Source organism: Pseudophryne corroboree, chromosome 1 (genome assembly GCF_028390025.1).
Source record: "Pseudophryne corroboree isolate aPseCor3 chromosome 1, aPseCor3.hap2, whole genome shotgun sequence".
NCBI lineage: Eukaryota > Metazoa > Chordata > Amphibia > Anura > Myobatrachidae > Pseudophryne > Pseudophryne corroboree.
Genome location: NC_086444.1, coordinates 617,144,049 through 617,164,859, shown reverse-complemented (window position 1 = coordinate 617,164,859; position 20,811 = coordinate 617,144,049).

Genomic DNA, 20,811 nt, shown 5'->3' with positions numbered 1-20,811 from the left:
GGTTTGCTGATCTGGAGGACATTTTTTATTTATATAGTTCGTAAGGCTCTATGGAGGAATTCAATTATTTTTAGGCACCCACATCTCCTGTCTAAGGTGTCAGGAGCTGTTCAGTTTTTTGTGCCGATTGGTGCGAATACTGTAGGCACCCATTATTTCCAATTGCATCCTACCGAGGAGAAACTTACAAAAAGTCAGGCTTTTGGGCGTCAAACTATCCTTCAATACTTTGCATCAGTTCAGCCACTTTATGTGTCTAATCCCAGTGCATTTGGGTGCAACAAGTGCGATAAAGGGTGCCTGCGACAGTTGAATATAGCCAGTCGTGTGCGCATGACTTAAATGCACTCAAAAACAATTGACTTCAACCTGTATTTTTTCTATGTTTCAATGCAACACCAAAGTCAATGAAGGTCATGTTCTTAAAGACCCAGGGTAGCTCCCCCACGTCACCCTCCTGTTAGGGCATGTTTTGCACATTCTAAAATAAGTATAAAAGCTAAGTGCAAATAGATTATAGAAAAACAGAAAACTACGCAGCCTGAATTCAATCTAACCTTTACTTAAATTAAAAACATGAAGTCATTTTCAGTATCCCCTGTCTCTGTGATACGTCATAAACTTTTGCTTGTGGTCAAGGTTGTCCAAGTGCTCTCTGTATACAGCACACAGAAAGCTTTTTCCATATCCTTTCCTCAAGGACAATATGTGGGATAATTACTGTTTTAATCAATTGGATACACCTGCATTAAATAAAGTGACGCTTAAAACATTGCCTGTCCTTGAGATTGGAAACCTTACTAGAAATGTTGTTTTGAACTCCAAATCTATTTATCCCTCTCATACATTTGACTTTTAATTCTGCATCATACTATAGATAGTTTAAGCAAAATAGAAAACTAGAAATAATCTTGTATTCCTATGTATTATTATAATTGTCTTTTGTTTATAAGGTACAACAAGGGTTCCATAGTGCCATACATAGGCAATATCTTACAGGATTACATGGACCCCCCCTCAAATTACTGCCTTGCCCCGAGTAACAAATCCTAGTTTCGGCGCTGGTGCTGTTAATCTGGGGTATTATGAAGATCTATTCAAAAGCTTGCTGTTGTGCAAATAACTTGATCTGATCAGAAAATCAGTTAGCTGTTTGCAGATATCTACCGTGAAATATACTTGTGCTGTTGTAAAGAATTGTGCAGTGTTTCTATACAAGGCAATTAACTATCTATGCAAAAAACTCTCATAAATCCTCTGTTGTGGAAAAGACTTGTATTTGAGGGAATTGTCAAGCAAAACAAATTATTTGTGCTATTTGGAAAACTGGCGTGAGCATCTTCAGTGAAAGATTGCCTGTGCTAAACTGTAGGTCTGACATGTTGTTTTCTGCATGTAATTTTAGCAGTCTCTGAGATGTCTGTTATCTTAGTTTACACTACGTTAAAGCTGAATTCTGGCAGCCTTCGAGTACCAGTGAATGATTGTATTTCTGGGAAAGAGGGTTGTTATATGTAACGCAAATGGGTTCTGTAAGCTTAAGGTCACAGTAGGCATTCATAACAGTATGGTAGGCTTCAGTGAAAAGGTAAGGGAAGAATTACCAAGGTAATAAGCCCGGCGCTTCAAAATGTGATGTTTAACCCAAGCAGCTGTTTACAGAGATAGTTAGTCCCTGAGAATAAATACTTGGAAAAGATATACAGCGCTATATACTGGATAAAGACCAATATAACTTCTTTATTTTACAAAATAAAATATTTGGTTGCAACCATAAATATAATTAGAAATTTAAAGAAAAATATATATATATATATATATATATATATATGAAACAGGGCAAACACAGCACAGCACTTCATTCGGCATATTACCACTTGTAGAGGCCACACACAGTCTCCTGTATAGAATCCTTTGGAAAATATTGCCACAGTCCAAGGGGTATAGATATCACTTGTGGAGATGTAAAGTCCATACGGAGTGGATGGAGAACCTTTGAAGCTTGATTGTGGACAGTTATAGTCCTATTGAAAGCATGGTCTCAAACTCCTCTTGCGGACACCGACAAGTTCCCCGTTTCAGGCGTGCAGGACTTCTAGGCGTATTCCAGGATAGGAGGTTTTTAGTTGTAGTGGAGGCCTCCTATCCTGGAATACGCCTAGAAGTCCTGCACGCCTGAAACGGGGAACTTGTCGGTGTCCGCAAGAGGAGTTTGAGACCATGCTTTCAATAGGACTAGAACTGTCCACAATCAAGCTTCAAAGGTTCTCCATCCACTCCGTATGGACTTTACATCTCCACAAGTGATATCTATACCCCTTGGACTGTGGCAATATTTTCCAAAGGATTCTATACAGGAGACTGTGTGTGGCCTCTACAAGTGGTAATATACCGAATGAAGTGCTGTGCTGTGTTTGCCCTGTTTCATATATATATATATATATATATATATATATATATATAATTTTTTTTATTTTTTATTTATTTTTTTAAATTTCTAATTATATTTATGGTTGCAACCAAATATTTTATTTTGTAAAATAAAGAAGTTATATTGTCTTTATCCAGTATATAGCGCTGTATATCTTTTCCAAGTATTCAGTGAAAAGGTGACTTATAGGCCATATTTAAAGGCAGGGAAACAAAAGTCTGATTAGTTAGGGAAGTGCAGTCCAGAGGATGGATGTAGCACAGGAGATGTTCTGAAGGCAGAAGTGCGAGGAACTGATCACTGGAGGAGGATAGTATGTAGTCATTGGCTGAACAGCATGGTGATAGGAAGTGAGTGGAGATATATAAGGAGTGTGTGTGTGTGTGTGTGGGGGGGGGGGGGGGCGGCAGTGTACTTTGTAAGGGAGAGGCTTTTGAATTTTATTCAGGGTAATTTAGGCAGCCATTGGAGATTGGACGTCAACTGAGAAAATGAGACCAGCAATGGAGAACAGATTGGAGAGGAGTAGGGCAGAAAAGAGGTTATAGTAATCAAGGTGGTATACGGGGGCATGAATGATAGTTTTGGTGGCTTCCAGGATGATTGTGGGTCAAATCCTGGAATCTTTGTGGAGGTTAAAATGGCAGGACTGGAGAGAGAAACGGGTGGAGGATGGTGGAGGCAGTGAGTTTGGTTTAAGTGATATTAACTTTCACGTACCATTGTGACACCTGAGCCAAAATGGGCAAAAAAATTGAGAAAGAGGATGAGAAGTAAGAGGTGGAGATGTAAAATTGGGTTTCCTCAGTGTATACTGTAGATGGTATTGGAAGCTGAAGGAGCTAGTGACCACTCTTGAAGGAAGAGGTATAGGCCCCTACACACTACGCGATGACACTGAAAGATATGAACGATCTCGTTCATTAATGATTATAGCGTTCATATCTTTCAGTGTGTATGCACCAACGATGAACGATGTGCGGCTCTGCGCTCGTTCATCGTTGGTGCCGGGTCGCTTGTACATGCATGCCAATATGGACAATCTCGTCCATATTAGCATGCCGGGTGAAGGGGGAGTAAAAAAACTTCACTCCCCCTGCCGCCGGGTTGCCCTCCTGCCGTATTTGCTGTTGGGCACCTCGGCGGCCAATCGCCAGGTGTGTAGGGCCTAGCACAGAGGGAAAAGAGAAGGGGACTAAATACAGAACCTTGGGTAACACCAACAGGAAGGAGGAGGAGGCGGTGAAGGCATGTGTGGAGACAGAAAAAGTGCAGTTTAACAGATATGAGGTGAAACCAGGAGAGTGCGGTGTAACAGAGAACTAACCGTGTCAAAGGGCAACGAGAAAGAGAAGAATGAGTATAGTGTAGAGGCCATTAGATTTTTGCAGTGAGGTTGTCACTGGTGTGATCTTGGTGAGAGCAGTTTCCCTACAATGGAAGGAGTAGAGTGAGTTAATGAGGGAATAGAAGGAGGAATGAGGTGAGGCGGGTCTTAACTCATTTAAGGAGGGGGATTGTGCAATAAATAAAGAGAGCAACTGGTCAATAGACATTTTCTTGAGAATCGGTGAGACTAGGGCACGTTTGAAGAAAGAGAGGAAGGTACCAGAGAAAGGAATAGGTTTGCAAGGTCGGAGCAGACGTCCGGCATATGGTCAAGTACTACATATTTTTATGGGTGAGGCTTTTAGGACTAATTTAGGGCATAGCTAGGCCATGTGCATAGAAAGCAAAGTTATTGTTACTCCTCTTTATTGTGAATGTGGTGTAAAACGAAGCAAGTTTAATTTAGTGCCTTCCATAGGTGCTTTCAATATATGTGTCTTACCAACATAAGCTAGACAGAAAATGTGTCCTTCATCTGCAATCTAGATTGCTACCATAGTAGTTTAAAAGACTCTGCCTGGGGTATATTAAAGTGCAGTTTTAGGCTCAGAAAGCACATGCCAGCAGAATCAACCTGGCAACTAGTGGTGCTGAAGTAAGGTTTATCACGAAAGTAGTGATTGTGAACCAAATTGTTTATCACTTTGTAGACTGCCTAGATTGTATTGTACCTTATCAGAGCACGTTATCATAATTCAGCTAGCAAAAAAAATTATTTTTAATACGCATGAAGATTACCAAACTTTGAAATATAAAGAATTCCAGTTAATAATGCTGATGGAAATCCTGATGTATAGTGTGCATTGACACATTTAATTAAATGTATATATATGTTACAATATCAAATATACGTATTTAATAGGAGATGAGGAAGTTGGAAATTACACTCCCATATATTCCAAGATATCTAAGCAATTATTATATAGCTCTCCTGTGACACAAAGTAGAACATATCATTATATTTACTGCACATTAGAAATGAGCAGTGATTACAATGAAGTGTGTGGGAACAGTTAGGAGTGTTAGACATATAATGAATTCTAAATCTTAGCTACAAAGTATCACAATATAAATAAACTTTATTATACTGTAACAAAGTTAGATAATAGCTGTAAGAAGCAGGATGACCACTGGATACTATAAATGCCTTACTGAGTCAGTAAATGGTCTCCATTAATAGCATTGTAGCCCTTAACCAGTGGGCAAAATGTTATAAGATTCTTGGCAATTGCTGTCCCTACGTATAAATTGAGAATAGTAATAAAAAATAAAAAAGATATATTGTTTTACATCCAGTTTTAGCGCTGTACATTTTTTTCTTTTACACGAGAATAGTAATTATCTTTTATTCATTAGGCTCCAGAAATTGTCCACATCATCATAAACAAAAACATAACTCAATGACCTTTCAAAGTATAATACACAACAATTAGCCATAGCGTACAAAAGCAGAGATCAAAACATTACACTAACCCTCACATGGTAGGTGAGAAAGTTATGCAAGGATACAAAATGACAAATTATAATTACATGTAGGCAGGATAAAAGAAATTAGATGCAATTTCAACCAAATCGCATGGCAGACAGAAAAATGGAAAGCAGGGGTGACTGACACGGATAGAACAGTAATACAGAATGAGATCAAAGTAGTGCTCATTCTAGCACCCTGCATCTGTTACAACACATGCAGTTCCTCTTTCCTGTCTGGGGTGTCGTTCTATGCTCTGGTGCTTCTAGCACACACTGGTCTGTATCTCAGCATTGAGATACAGACCAGAGTGTGCTAGAAGCACCAGAGCAAAGAGCTACATCCCAGGCAGAAAAGAGGAACTGCATGGGTTGTAACAGGTGCTAGAATGAACACTATGAAAGGATTCAACTTGAGCAAAATACATACAGAACCAATTCAGCATAAGACAAGATGGGGATATGTGAGAAAACACGAAGAGTAGACAGATGTGAGATATAAAGTTGAGGATCCTGCCCGTGAGAGCTTACATTCTAAAGGGAAGTGGTAAAGAGACAATATGAACCAGTGAAATAATAGGCCAAGGGCAGAAAGACAGTATGTGAGGTATGGCAAATGAAAGAGGACAATAAAAGTAAAAGAAAAAAAGGACAATGGTAAAAATAGGATTTTGATACCTACCGGTAAATCCTTTTTCTCTAACGTCCTAGTGGATGCTGGGGACTCCGTAAGGACCATGGGGAATAGACGGGCTCCGCAGGAGACAGGGCACTTTAAGAAAGAATTAGGAATACTGGTATGCACTGGCTCCTCCCTCTATGTCCCTCCTCCAGACCTCAGTTTGAATCTGTGCCCGGACGAGCTGGGTGCATCTTAGTGAGCTCTCCTGAGCTTGCTAAATAGAAAGTATTTTGTTAGGATTTTTTTATTTTCAGAGAGATCTGCTGGCAACAGACTCTCTGCTACGTGGGACTGAGGGGAGAGAAGCAGCCCTACTCACTGTGGATAGGTCATGCTTCTTAGGCTACAGGACACCATTAGCTCCAGAGGGATCGAACACAGGAACGCACCCTTGGTCGTCCGATCCCAGAGCCGCGCCGCCGTCCCCTTCGCAGAGCCAGAAGACGTCAAAAGCGGCGGCAGAAGACTCCAGTCTTCATATGAGGTAGCGCACAGCACTGCAGCTGTGCGCCATTGCTCCCACATTAAACCCACACACTCCGGTCACTAGGGTGCAGGGCGCAGGGGGGGGGCGCCCTGGGCAGCAATTAGAGACCTCTTGGCAAAGTGGCATATATACAGTTGGGCACTGTATATGTGCATGAGCCCCCGCCATTATTTTACACAAAATCGCGGGACAGAAGCCCGCCGCTGAGGGGGCGGGGCTTCTTCCTCAGCACTCACCAGCGCCATTTTCTCTCCACAGCTCCGCTGAGAGGAAGCTCCCCAGGCTCTCCCCTGCAGATTCACGGTAGAAAGAGGGTAAAAAGAGAGGGGGGGGGGGCACATAAATTTAGCGCAAAATTAGTATATACAGCAGCTACTGGGTAAACACTAAGTTACTGTGTAATTCCTGGGTCATATAGCGCTGGGGTGTGTGCTGGCATACTCTCTCTCTGTCTCTCCAAAAGGCCTTGTGGGGGTTCTGTCCTCAAATAGAGCATCCCCTGTGTGTGTGGTGTGTCGGTACGCTTGTGTCTGCATGTTTGACGAGGAAGGCTATGTGGAAGCAGAGCAGGTACAAATGAATGTGGGATCGCCGCCGACGCCCGATTGGATGGATATGTGGAAGGTTTTAAATGATAATGTTACTTCCTTGCATAAAAGGTTGGATAAAGCTGAAGCCTTGGGACAGTCAGGGTCTCAACCCATGCCTGATCCTACAGCGCAGAGGCCGTCAGGGTCTCAGAAGCGCCCACTATCCCAAATTGTTGACACAGATATCGACACGGATTCTGACTCCAGTGTCGATGGCGATGATGCAAAGTTGCAGCCTAAAATGACTAAAGCCATCCGCTACATGATTATAGCAATGAAGGATGTATTGCACATCTCAGAGGAAAACCCAGTCCCTGACAAGAGGGTTTATATGTTTGGGGGAAAAAGGCATGAGGTGACCTTTCCCCCTTCACATGAGTTAAATGAGTTATGTGAAAAAGCTTGGGAATCTCCAGATAGAAAAATGCAGATTTCCAAACGGTTGCTTATGGCGTATCCTTTCCCGCCAGCGGACAGGTTACGCTGGGAATCCTCCCCTAGGGTAGACAAAGCTTTGACACGCTTATCTAAGAAGGTAGCCCTGCCGTCACAGGATACGGCCACTCTAAAAGATCCTGCGGATAGAAAGCAGGAAGGTATCCTGAAGTCCGTTTATGCACATTCAGGTACCATACTAAGGCCGGCAATTGCGTCGGCCTGGATGTGTAGTGCTGTAGCAGCATGGACAGATACTTTATCTGCGGAACTTGATACCTTGGACAAGGATACTATCTTACTGACCCTGGGGCATATAAAAGACGCTGTCCTATATATGAGAGATGCCCAGAGAGACATTAGCCTACTGGGCTCTAGAATAAATGCAATGTCGATTTCTGCCAGAAGGGTCCTGTGGACTCTGCAATGGACAGGTGATGCCGACTCATAAAGGCACATGGAGGTTTTGCCTTATAAGGGTGAGGAATTGTTTGGGGACGGTCTCTCGGACCTAGTTTCCACAGCTACGGCTGGGAAGTCAAATTTTTTGCCATATATTCCCTCACAACCTAAGAAAGCACCATATTACCAAATGCAGTCCTTTCGATCACAAAGAGGCAAGAAAGTCCGAGGTGCGTCCTTTCTTGCCAGAGGCAGGGGTAGAGGAAAGAAGCTGCACAATACAGCTAGTTCCCAGGAGCAGAAGTCCTCCCCGGCTTCCACTAAATCCACCGCATGACGCTGGGGCTCCACAGGTGGAGCCAGGATCGGTGTGGGGCACGTCTCCGAAATTTCAGCCACCAGTGGGTTCGCTCACGAGTGGATCCCTTGGCTATACAGATTGTATCTCAGGGATACAAGCTGGAATTCGAAGTGATGCCCCCTCACCGTTACGTCAAATCGGCCCTGCCAGCTTCCCCCATAGAGAGGGAAATAGTGTTAGCGGCAATTCACAAATTATATCTCCAGCAGGTGGTGGTAAAGGTTCCCCTTCTTCAACAGGGATGGGGTTACTATTCCACAATGTTTGTGGTACCGAAACCGGACGGTTCGGTCAGACCCATATTGAATTTAAAATCCCTGAACATTTACCTGAAAAGGTTCAAGTTCAAGATGGAATCGCTCAAAGCAGTCATTGCAAGCCTGGAAGAGGGGGATTTTATGGTGTCTCTGGACATAAAGGATGCTTACCTGCATGTCCCCATTTATCCACCTCATCAGGAGTACCTCAGATTTGTGGTACAGGACTGTCATTACCAATTCCAGACGTTGCCGTTTGGTCTGTCCACGGCACCGAGAATATTTACCAAGGTAATGGCAGAAATGATGGTGCTTCTGCGAAAGCAAGGAGTCACAATTATCCCATACTTGGACGATCTCCTCATAAAGGCGAGGTCCAGAGAGCAGTTGCTGATCAGCGTAGCACACTCTCGGGAAGTGTTGCAACAGCACGGCTGGATTCTGAATATTCCAAAGTCGCAGCTGATTCCTAGTACGTGTCTGCCCTTCCTGGGCATGATTCTGGACACAGGCCAGAAGAAGGTTTTTCTCCCGGTGGAGAAGGCTCAGGAGCTCGTGACTCTGGTCAGAGAACTCTTAAAACCAAAACAGGTGTCGGTGCATCAATGCACGCGAGTCCTGGGAAAGATGGTGGCGTCATACGAAGCCATTCCATTCGGCAGGTTCCATGCGAGGACCTTTCAGTGGGATCTGTTGGACAAGTGGTCCGGATCGCATCTTCAGATGCAGCGGCTGATCACCCTATCCCCCAGGGCCAGGGTGTCTCTTCTGTGGTGGCTGCAGAGTGCTCACCTTCTCGGGGGTCGCAGGTTCGGCATTCAGGACTGGGTCCTGGTGACCGCGGATGCAAGCCTCCGAGGGTGGGGGGCAGTCACACAGGGAAGAAATTTCCAGGGTCTGTGGTCGAGTCAGGAGACTTGTCTGCACATCAATATCCTGGAACTAAGGGCCATATACAACGCCCTAAGTCAAGCGGAGCCTCTGCTTCGCAACCAACCGGTGCTGATTCAGTCAGACAACACCACCGCAGTGGCTCATGTAAACCGCCAAGGCGGCACAAGGAGCAGGGTGGCGATGGCGGAAGCCACCAGAATTCTTCGCTGGGCGGAGAATCACGTAAAAGCACTGTCAGCAGTGTTTATTCCGGGAGTGGACAACTGGGAAGCAGACTTTCTCAGACAAACAATTAGGAAGCTGCTCAATCATACCTGGAGGTAATTATATATCAGGTGCTGGAAGGGGGAGGGGTCACAGACAAACAACAGACAAAGAGGAAGGGGGGTGCAAATCCCCAACCTCCAAATTCCCTTCCGCACACTGAGAATTACCTGTAACAATCCCTGAACCTATCTGGTAATAAAATTCAGAGAATTCGTCACAAATGTTTGCAAACACATGTTTAGCTGCTGGCCACTTCACGGCTTCTCTGATACAGCAGTCCTAACCTACATAATAGCAGTGCCCACATAGGGCCATGTAATTTGTCACAGTACGCCTCATGATAAAGGCTTTTACTAAAATTTTATTACCAGATAGGTTCAGGGATTGTTACAGGTAATTCTCAGTGTGCGGAAGGGAATTTGGAGGTTGGGGATTTGCACCCCCCTTCCTCTTTGTCTGTTGTTTGTCTGTGACCCCTCCCCCTTCCAGCACCTGATATATAATTACCTCCAGGTATGATTGAGCAGCTTCCTAATTGTTTGTCTGCTTGTGTGCATGAGGCATTGAATAGGAGCAGCATTTGGAAGGCATGCTGTTCCTTGTAGTGCCAATGGGAGATCCTGGGGGTGGCTCCCGGGTAAGTTAGCTCTCTGTTTGGAAGTGTTTTAGTAAAAGCCTTTATCATGAGGCGTACTGTGACAAATTACATGGCCCTATGTGGGCACTGCTATTATGTAGGTTAGGACTGCTGTATCAGAGAAGCCGTGAAGTGGCCAGCAGCTAAACATGTGTTTGCAAACATTTGTGACGAATTCTCTGAATTTTATTACCAGATAGGTTCAGGGATTGTTACAGGTAATTCTCAGTGTGCGGAAGGGAATTTGGAGGTTGGGGATTTGCACCCCCCTTCCTCTTTGTCTGTTGTTTGTCTGTGACCCCTCCCCCTTCCAGCACCTGATATATAATTACCTCCAGGTATGATTGAGCAGCTTCCTAATTGTTTGTCTGCTTGTGTGCATGAGGCATTGAATAGGAGCAGCATTTGGAAGGCATGCTGTTCCTTGTAGTGCCAATGGGAGATCCTGGGGGTGGCTCCCGGGTAAGTTAGCTCTCTGTTTGGAAGTGTTTTAGTAAAAGCCTTTATCATGAGGCGTACTGTGACAAATTACATGGCCCTATGTGGGCACTGCTATTATGTAGGTTAGGACTGCTGTATCAGAGAAGCCGTGAAGTGGCCAGCAGCTAAACATGTGTTTGCAAACATTTGTGACGAATTCTCTGAATTTTATTACCAGATAGGTTCAGGGATTGTTACAGGTAATTCTCAGTGTGCGGAAGGGAATTTGGAGGTTGGGGATTTGCACCCCCCTTCCTCTTTGTCTGTTGTTTGTCTGTGACCCCTCCCCCTTCCAGCACCTGATATATAATTACCTCCAGGTATGATTGAGCAGCTTCCTAATTGTTTGTCTGCTTGTGTGCATGAGGCATTGAATAGGAGCAGCATTTGGAAGGCATGCTGTTCCTTGTAGTGCCAATGGGAGATCCTGGGGGTGGCTCCCGGGTAAGTTAGCTCTCTGTTTGGAAGTGTTTTAGTAAAAGCCTTTATCATGAGGCGTACTGTGACAAATTACATGGCCCTATGTGGGCACTGCTATTATGTAGGTTAGGACTGCTGTATCAGAGAAGCCGTGAAGTGGCCAGCAGCTAAACATGTGTTTGCAAACATTTGTGACGAATTCTCTGAATTTTATTACCAGATAGGTTCAGGGATTGTTACAGGTAATTCTCAGTGTGCGGAAGGGAATTTGGAGGTTGGGGATTTGCACCCCCCTTCCTCTTTGTCTGTTGTTTGTCTGTGACCCCTCCCCCTTCCAGCACCTGATATATAATTACCTCCAGGTATGATTGAGCAGCTTCCTAATTGTTTGTCTGCTTGTGTGCATGAGGCATTGAATAGGAGCAGCATTTGGAAGGCATGCTGTTCCTTGTAGTGCCAATGGGAGATCCTGGGGGTGGCTCCCGGGTAAGTTAGCTCTCTGTTTGGAAGTGTTTTAGTAAAAGCCTTTATCATGAGGCGTACTGTGACAAATTACATGGCCCTATGTGGGCACTGCTATTATGTAGGTTAGGACTGCTGTATCAGAGAAGCCGTGAAGTGGCCAGCAGCTAAACATGTGTTTGCAAACATTTGTGACGAATTCTCTGAATTTTATTACCAGATAGGTTCAGGGATTGTTACAGGTAATTCTCAGTGTGCGGAAGGGAATTTGGAGGTTGGGGATTTGCACCCCCCTTCCTCTTTGTCTGTTGTTAAGCAGACTTTCTCAGCAGGCACGACCTCCACCCGGGAGAGTGGGGACTTCATCAAGAAGTCTTCACACAGATTACAAGTCGTTGGGAACTGCCACAGGTGGACATGATGGCATCCCGCCTCAGCAAAAAGCTACAAATGTATTGCGCCAGGTCAAGAGACCCTCAGGCGATAGCTGTGGACGCACTAGTGACACCGTGGGTGTTCCAGTCGGTTTATGTGTTTCCTCCTCTTCCTCTCATACCCAAGGTGCTGAGAATCGTAAGAAAAAGAGGAGTGAGAACAATACTCATTGTTCCGGATTGGCCAAGAAGGACTTGGTATCCGGAACTGCAAGAAATGCTCACATAGGACCCATGGCCTCTGCCTCTCAGACAGGATCTGTTGCAACAGGGGCCCTGTCTGTTCCAAGACTTACCGCGGCTGCGTTTGACGGCATGGCGGTTGAACGCCGGATCCTAGCAGAAAAAGGCATTCCGGATGAGGTTATTCCTACGCTAATAAAGGCTAGGAAGGACGTGACGGCTAAACATTATCACCGTATATGGCGAAAATATTTTGCTTGGTGTGAGGCCAGGAATGCCCCTACAGAGGAATTTCAGCTGGCCCGTTTCCTTCACTTCCTACAGTCGGGAGTGACTTTGGGCTTAAAATTGGGGTCCATTAAGGTCCAGATTTCAGCCCTATCCATTTTCATTCAAAAGGAACTGGCTTCTCAGACGTTTGTAAAGGGAGTGCTGCATATTCAGCCCCCTTTTGTGCCACCAGTGGCACCTTGGGATCTTAACGTGGTGTTGAGTTTCCTGAAATCACACTGGTTTGAGCCACTTAAAACCGTGGAGTTAAAATATCTCACATGGAAGGTGGTCATGCTATTGGCCTTAGCTTCGGCTAGGCGTGTGTCAGAATTGGCGGCTTTGTCACATAAAAGCCCCTATCTGGTTTTCCATATGAACAGGGCAGAATTACGGACTCGTCCGCAATTTCTGCCAAAAGTGGTGTCATCTTTTCATTTGAACCAACCTATTGTGGTGCCTGCGGCTACTCGTGACTTGGAGGATGCCAAGTTACTAGATGTAGTCAGGGCTTTGAAGGTTTATGTAGGCAGAACGGCAAAAGTCAGGAAAACTGAGTCGCTGTTTATCCTGTATGCATCCAACAAGCTGGGTGCTCCTGCTTCAAAGCAAACTATTGCTCGCTGGATCTGTAACACGATTTAGCAGGCTCATTCTGCGGCTGGATTGCCGCCTCCAAAATCAGTAAAAACCCATTCCACAAGGAAGGTGGGCTCTTCTTGGGCGGCTGCCCGAGGGGTCTCGGCATTACAGCTTTGCCGAGCAGCTACTTGGTCGGGTTCAAACACTTTTGCAAAGTTCTACAAGTTTGATACCCTGGCTGAGGAGGACCTTGTGTTTGCTTATTCGGTGCTGCAGAGTCATCCGCACTCTCCCACCCGTTTGGGAGCTTTTGTATAATCCCCATGGTCCTTACGGAGTCCCCAGCATCCACTAGGACGTTAGAGAAAATAAGATTTTACTTACCGGTAAATCTATTTCTCGTAGTCCGTAGTGGATGCTGGGCGCCCGTCCCAAGTGCGGACTTCTTCTGCAATACTTGTATATAGTTATTGCTTAAATAAGGGTTATGTTATGGTTGCATCAGGTTTATCTGATGCTCTGTTGTTGTTCATACTGTTAACTGGGTAAGTTTATCACGAGTTATACGGTGTGATTGGTGTGGCTGGTATGAGTCTTACCCTGGATTCCAAAATCCTTTCCTTGGACTGTCAGCTCTTCCGGGCACAGTTTCCTTAACTGAGGTCTGGAGGAGGGACATAGAGGGAGGAGCCAGTGCACACCAGTATTCCTAATTCTTTCTTAGAGTGCCCTGTCTCCTGCGAAGCCCGTCTATTCCCCATGGTCCTTACGGAGTCCCCAGCATCCACTACGGACTACGAGAAATAGATTTACCGGTAAGTAAAATCTTATTATTCCTAGTCCATAGAGGATGCTGAGGACGACATCAAGACCATGGGGTATAGACGGGATCCGCAGGAGACATGGGCACTCTAAAGACTTTTCATTGGGTGTGAACTGGCTCCTCCCTCTATGCCCCTCCTCCAGACCTCAATTGTAGGAACTGTGCCAAGGGAGACTGACATTTCGAGGAAAGGAATTACTTAACTAGTGGTGAGATATCTACCAACTCACACCCTCAACCATGCCGCACACATGGCATTCAACATAACACACGCCAACAGGCATGAACCAATTGCAGCAACATGCTGAACTAAAATAACAACTTGTGTAACTGTAATAACTAAACTGCAGGTAAAATACGCACTGGGACGGGCGCCCAGCATCCTCTACGGACTAGGAGAAAGGGATTTACCGGTAGGTATCAAAATCCTATTTCTCTATCGTCCTTGTGGATGCTGGGGTTCCTGAAAGGACCATGGGGAATAGCGGCTCCGCAGGAGACAGGGCACAAAAAGTAAAGCTTTCCGATCAGGTGGTGTGCACTGGCTCCTCCCCCTATGACCCTCCTCCAGACTCCAGTTAGATTTTTGTGCCCGGCCGAGAAGGGTGCAATCTAGGTGGCTCTCCTAAAGAGCTGCTTAGAGAAAGTTTAGCTTAGGTTTTTTATTTTACAGTGAGTCCTGCTGGCAACAGGATCACTGCAACGAGGGACTTAGGGGAGAAGGAGTGAACTCACCTGCGTGCAGGATGGATTGGCTTCTTGGCTACTGGACATCAGCTCCAGAGGGACGATCACAGGTACAGCCTGGATGGTCACCGGAGCCGCGCCGCCGGCCCCCTTGCAGATGCTGAAGTAAGAAGAGGTCCAGAATCGGCGGCTGAAGACTCCTGCAGTCTTCTAAAGGTAGCGCACAGCACTGCAGCTGTGCGCCATTTTCCTCTCAGCACACTTCACACGGCAGTCACTGAGGGTGCAGGGCGCTGGGAGGGGGGCGCCCTGGGAGGCAAATGAAAACCTTTTTTGGCGAAAAATACCTCACATATAGCCCCCAGAGGCTATATGGAGATATTTAACCCCTGCCAAGATTCACTAAATAGCGGGAGACGAGCCCGCCGAAAAAGGGGCGGGGCCTATCTCCTCAGCACACAGCGCCATTTTCTCTCACAGAAAGCCTGGAGAGAAGGCTCCCAGGCTCTCCCCTGCACTGCACTACAGAAACAGGGTTAAAACAGAGAGGGGGGGCACTGATTTTGGCGATATTGAGATATATATAAAGATGCTATAAGGGAAAACACTTATATAAGGTTGTCCCTATATAATTATAGCGTTTTGGTGTGTGCTGGCAAACTCTCCCTCTGTCTCCCCAAAGGGCTAGTGTGGGTCCTGTCCTCTGTCAGAGCATTCCCGGTGTGTGTGCTGTGTGTCGGTACGTGTGTGTCGACATGTATGAGGACGATGTTGGTGAGGAGGCGGAGAAATTGCCTGTAATGGTGATGTCACTCTCTAGGGAGTCGACACCGGAATGGATGGCTTATTTAGGGAATTACGTGAGAATGTCAACACGCTGCAAGGTCGGTTGACGACGTGAGACGGCCGACAAACTATTAGTACCGGTCCAGGCGTCTCAGAAACACCGTCAGGGGCGTTAAAAACGCCCATTTACCTCAGTCGGTCGACACAGACACAGACACGGACACTGAATCCAGTGTCGACGGTGAATAAACAAACGTATTTCTCATTAGGGCCACACGTTAAGGGCAATGAAGGAGGTGTTGCATATTTCTGATACTACAAGTACCACAAAAAAGGGTATTATGTGGGAGTGAAAAAACTACCTGTAGTTTTTCCTGAATCAGATAAAATAAAATGAAGTGTGTGATGATGCGTGGGGTTACCCCGATAGCAAATATTGGCGTTATACCCTTTCCCGCCAGAAATTAGGGCGCGTTGGGAAACACCCCTTAGGGTGATAAGGCGCTCACACGCTTATCAAGTGGCGTTACCGTCTCCAGATACGGCCGCCCTCAAGGAGCCAGCTGATAGGAAGCTGGAAAGATATCCTAAAAAGTATATACACACATACGGTGGTTATACTGCGACCAGCGATCGCCATCAGCCTGGAGATGCAGTGCTGGGTTGGCTTGGTCGGATTCCCTGACTGAAAATATTTTATTCATATAGAGCATTTAATAGGATGCATTCTATATATATGTACGTGAGATGCACAGAGGGATATTTGCTCTCTGGCATCAAGATAAGTACGTTGTCCATATCACCCAGAAGATGTCATGGACACGACAGTGGTCAGGTGATACAGATCCCATACGGCACATGGAAGTATTGCCGTATAAAGGGAAGGAGTTAGTTGGGGTCGGTCCATCGGACCTGGGGACCACGGCAACAGCTGGGAAATCCAACCTTTTTACCCCAAGTTACATCTCAGCTGAAAAAGACACCGTCTTTTCAGCCTCAATCCTTCCTTTCCCATGAGGGCATGCAGGCAAAAGGCCAGTCATATCTGCCCAGACATAGAGGTAAGGGAAGTAGACTGCAGCAGGCAGCCCCTTCCCAGGAAAAGAAGCCCTCCACCGCGTCTGCCAAGTCCTCAGCATGACGCTGGGGCCATGCAAGCGGACTCAAGGTGGGGGGGTAGTCTCAAGAGTCTCAGCGCGCAGTGGGATCACTCGCAGGTTGACCCCTAGATAGTACAAGTATTATCCCAGGGGTACAGATTGGAGAGTCGAGACATCTTCTCCTCGCAGGTTTCTGAAGTCTGCTTTACCAACGGCTCCCTCCGACAGGGAGGCAGCATTGGAAACAATTCACAAGCTGTATATCCAGCAGGTGATAATCAAAGTACCCCTCCTACAACAAGGAAAAGGGTATTATTTTTCCACACTATATTGTGGTACTGACGCCAGACGGCTTGGTGAGACATAGTCTAAACTGAAATCTTTGAACACTTACATAAAAGGTTCAAATCGAGATGGAGTCACTCAGAGCAGTGATAGCGAACCGGAAAAAAGGGGACTATATGGTGTCCCTGGACATCAAGGATTACCTCCATGTCCAAATTTGCCCTTCTCAACAAGGGTACCTCTGGTTCGTGGTACAGAACTGTCAATATCAGTTTCAGACGATGCCGTTTGAATTATCCACGGCACCCCGGGCCTTTTACCAAGGTAATGGCCGAAAAGATGTTTCTTCAAAGAAAAAAGGCATCTAAATTATCCCTTACTTGGACGATATCCTGAAAAGGGCAAGTTCCAGAGAACAGTTGGAGGTCGGAAGAGCACTATCTAAAGTAGTTCTACGACAGCACGACTGGATTCTAAATATTCCAAGAATCGCAGCTGTTTTCCGACGATACGTCTGCTGTTCCTAGGAATGATTCTGGGCATAGTCCAGAAAAAGGTGTTCCTCCGGGAGGAAAAAGCCAAGGAGTTATTCGACCTAGTCAGAAACCTCCTAAAACCAGGCCAAGTATCAGTGCATCAATGCACAGGAGTCCTGGGAAAAATGGTGGCTTCTTACGAAGCGATTCCATTCGGCAGATCTCAGGGGATTTGCTGGACGAATGGTCCGGATCGCATTTTCAGATGCATCAGCGGATAATCCTGTCTCCAAGGACAAGGGTGTCTCTTCTGTGGGGGCTGCAGAGTGCTCATCTTTTAGAGGGCAGCACACTCAGCATTCAGGACTGTGTTCTGGGGACCACGGATACCAGCCTGAGAGGCTGGGGAGTAGTCACACAGGGAAAAAATTTCCAAGGAAGTGTGGTCAAGTCTGGAGACTTCTCTCCACATGAATATACTGGAGCTAAGGGCAATTTACAATGCTCTGAGCCTAGGAAGACTCCTGCTTCAAAGTCAACCGGTGCTGATCCAGTAGGACATCATCATGGCGGTCGCCCACGTTATCAGACGGGGCGACACAAGAAGCAGGAGGGCAATGACAGCAAGGATTCTTCGCTGGGCGGAAAATCATGTGATAACACTGTCAGCAGTGTTCATTCCGGGAGTGGGCAACTGGGAAGATTTTCTCAGCATAAATGAATTCCACCCGGAAAAGTGGAAACTTAATCTGGAAGTTTCCACATGATTGTAAACCGTTGGGAAAGACCAAAGGTGGTTATGATGGCGTCCCACCTGAAGCGCCAGGTCAAGAGACACTCAGGCAATAGCTGGGACGCTCTGGTAACACCGTCGGTGTACCAGTCGGTGTATGTGTTCCATCCTCTGCTTTTCATACCCAATGTATTGAAAATGATAGGAAGGAGAGGAGTAAGAACTATACTCGTGGCTCCGGTTTGGCCAAGAAGGACTTGGTTCCCGGAACTTCAAGAGATACTAAGAAGGGTCTTGATTCGGCAAGAACCGTGTCTGTTCCGGGACTTACCGCAGCTGCGTTGACGCCAAGGCGGATGAACGCCGGATCCTAAGGGAAAGAGGCATTCCGGAAGAGGTCATCCCTACCCTGGTCAGAGCCAGGAAGGAGGTGACCGCACAACATTATCACCACTTAGGTGAAAATATGTGCCAGGGTGTGAGTCCAGGAAGGCTCCACGGAAGAATTTCAACTAGGTTAATTTCTACATTTCCTGCAAACAGGAGTGTCTATGGGTCTCAAATTGGGTCCATTAAGGTTCAAATTTCGGCCTGTTGATTTTCTTCCAGAAAGAAATTGGCTTCAGTTCCTGAAGTCCAGAAGTTGTTAAGGGAGTACTGCATATACAGCCCCTTTGATGTCTCCAGTGGCACTGGGCGATCTCAACGTAGTTTTGGGATTCCTAAAAAATCACATTGGTTTAAACAACTCAAATCTGTGGATTTGATATATCTCACATGGAAAATGACCATGCTGTTGGTCCTGGCCTCGGCCAGGCGAGTGTCAGAATTGGCGGCTTTATCTCACAAAGCCATATCTGATTGTCCATTCGGACAGAGCAAAGCTGCGGACTCGTCCCCAGTTTCTCCTTAAGGTGGTGTCAGCGTTTCACCTGAACCAGCTTATTGTGGTACCTGCGGCTACTAGGGACTTGGAGGACTCCAAGTTGCTGGATGTTATCAGGGCCCTGAAAATATAGTTTCCAGGTTGGCTGGAGTCAGGAAATCTGACTTGCTGTTTATCCTGTATGCACCCAACAATGCTGGGTGCTTCTGCTTCTAAGCAGTCGATTGCTCGTGGGATTGGTAGCACAATTCAACTTGCACATTCTGTGGCAGGCCTGCCACAGTCTAAATCTGTTAAGGCCCATTCCACAAGGAAGGTGGGCTCATCTTGGGCGGCTGCCCGAGGGGTCTCGGCATTACAACTTTGCCGAGCAGCTACGTGGTCGGGGGAGAACACGTTTGTAAAATTCTACAAATTTGATACCCTGGCAAAAGAGGACCTGGAGTTCTCTCATTCGGTGCTGCAGAGTCATCCGCACTCTCCCGCCCGTTTGGGAGCTTTGGTATAATCCCCATGGTCCTTTCAGGAACCCCAGCATCCACAAGGACGATAGAGAAAATAAGAATTTACTTACCGATAATTCTATTTCTCGGAGTCCGTAGTGGATGCTGGGCGCCCATCCCAAGTGCGGATTATCTGCAATACTTGTACATAGTTATTGCTAACTAAATCGGGTTATTGTTGTTGTGAGCCATCTTTTCAGAGGCTCCGCTGTTATCATACTGTTAACTGGGTTCAGATCACAGGTTGTACAGTGTGATTGGTGTGGCTGGTATGAGTCTTACCCGGGATTCAAAATTCCTCCCTTATTGTGTACGCTCGTCCGGGCACAGTACCTAACTGGAGTCTGGAGGAGGGTCATAGGGGGAGGAGCCAGTGCACACCACCTGATCGGAAAGCTTTACTTTTTGTGCCCTGTCTCCTGCGGAGCCGCTATTCCCCATGGTCCTTTCAGGAACCCCAGCATCCACTACGGACTCCGAGAAATAGAATTATCGGTAAGTAAATTCTTATTTTTCTCATACGTCCTAGAGGATGCTGGGGACGACATCAAGACCATGGGGTCTATACCAAAGCTCCAGTACGGGTGGGAGAGTGCGGATGACCCTGCAGCACCGATTGACCAAACTTGAGGTCCTCATCGGCCAAGGTGTCAAACTTGTAGAACTTAGCAAATGTGTTTGACCCTGACCAAGTAGCTGCTCGGCAAAGTTGTAATGCCGAAACCCCCCGGGCAGCCGCCCAGGATGAGCCCACCTTCCTAGTGGAGTGGTCTTTTACCGACGTCGGTAACGGCAATCCAGCCGTAGTATGAGCACGCTGAATCATATTTCTAATCCAACGTGCAATAGTCTGCTTAGAAGCAGGACAGACAATCTTGTTGTGAGCATACAGGACAAACAGAGCCTCTTTTTTCCGTATACGAGTCGTTCTAGCGACATAGTTTTTCAAAGCTCTAACCACATCTAGAGATATTGAATCAGTGACTGTGTCAGTAACTACTGGCACTACAATAGGTTGGTTTATGTGGAAAGATGAAACCACCTTCGGAAGAAAATGTTGACGAGTCCTCAACTCTGCCCTATCTTCATGGAAGATCAGGTAAGGGATCTTGTGAGACAAGGCCCCCAATTCAGACACCCGCCTTGCGGATGCCAAAGCCAAAAGCATCACCACTTTCCAAGTGAGAAACTTCAACTCTATCTTTTGTAGAGGCTCAAACCAATCCGACTGAAGGAACTGCAACACCACGTTAAGGTCCCATGGTGCCACTGGAGGCTGGATGTGCAGAACCCCTTTCACAAAGGTCTGAACCTCTGGAAGAGAGGCCAATTGTTTCTGGAAGAACACTGACAAGGCCGAAATCTGGACCTTGATTGATGCCAATCGGAGGCCCGCCTCCAC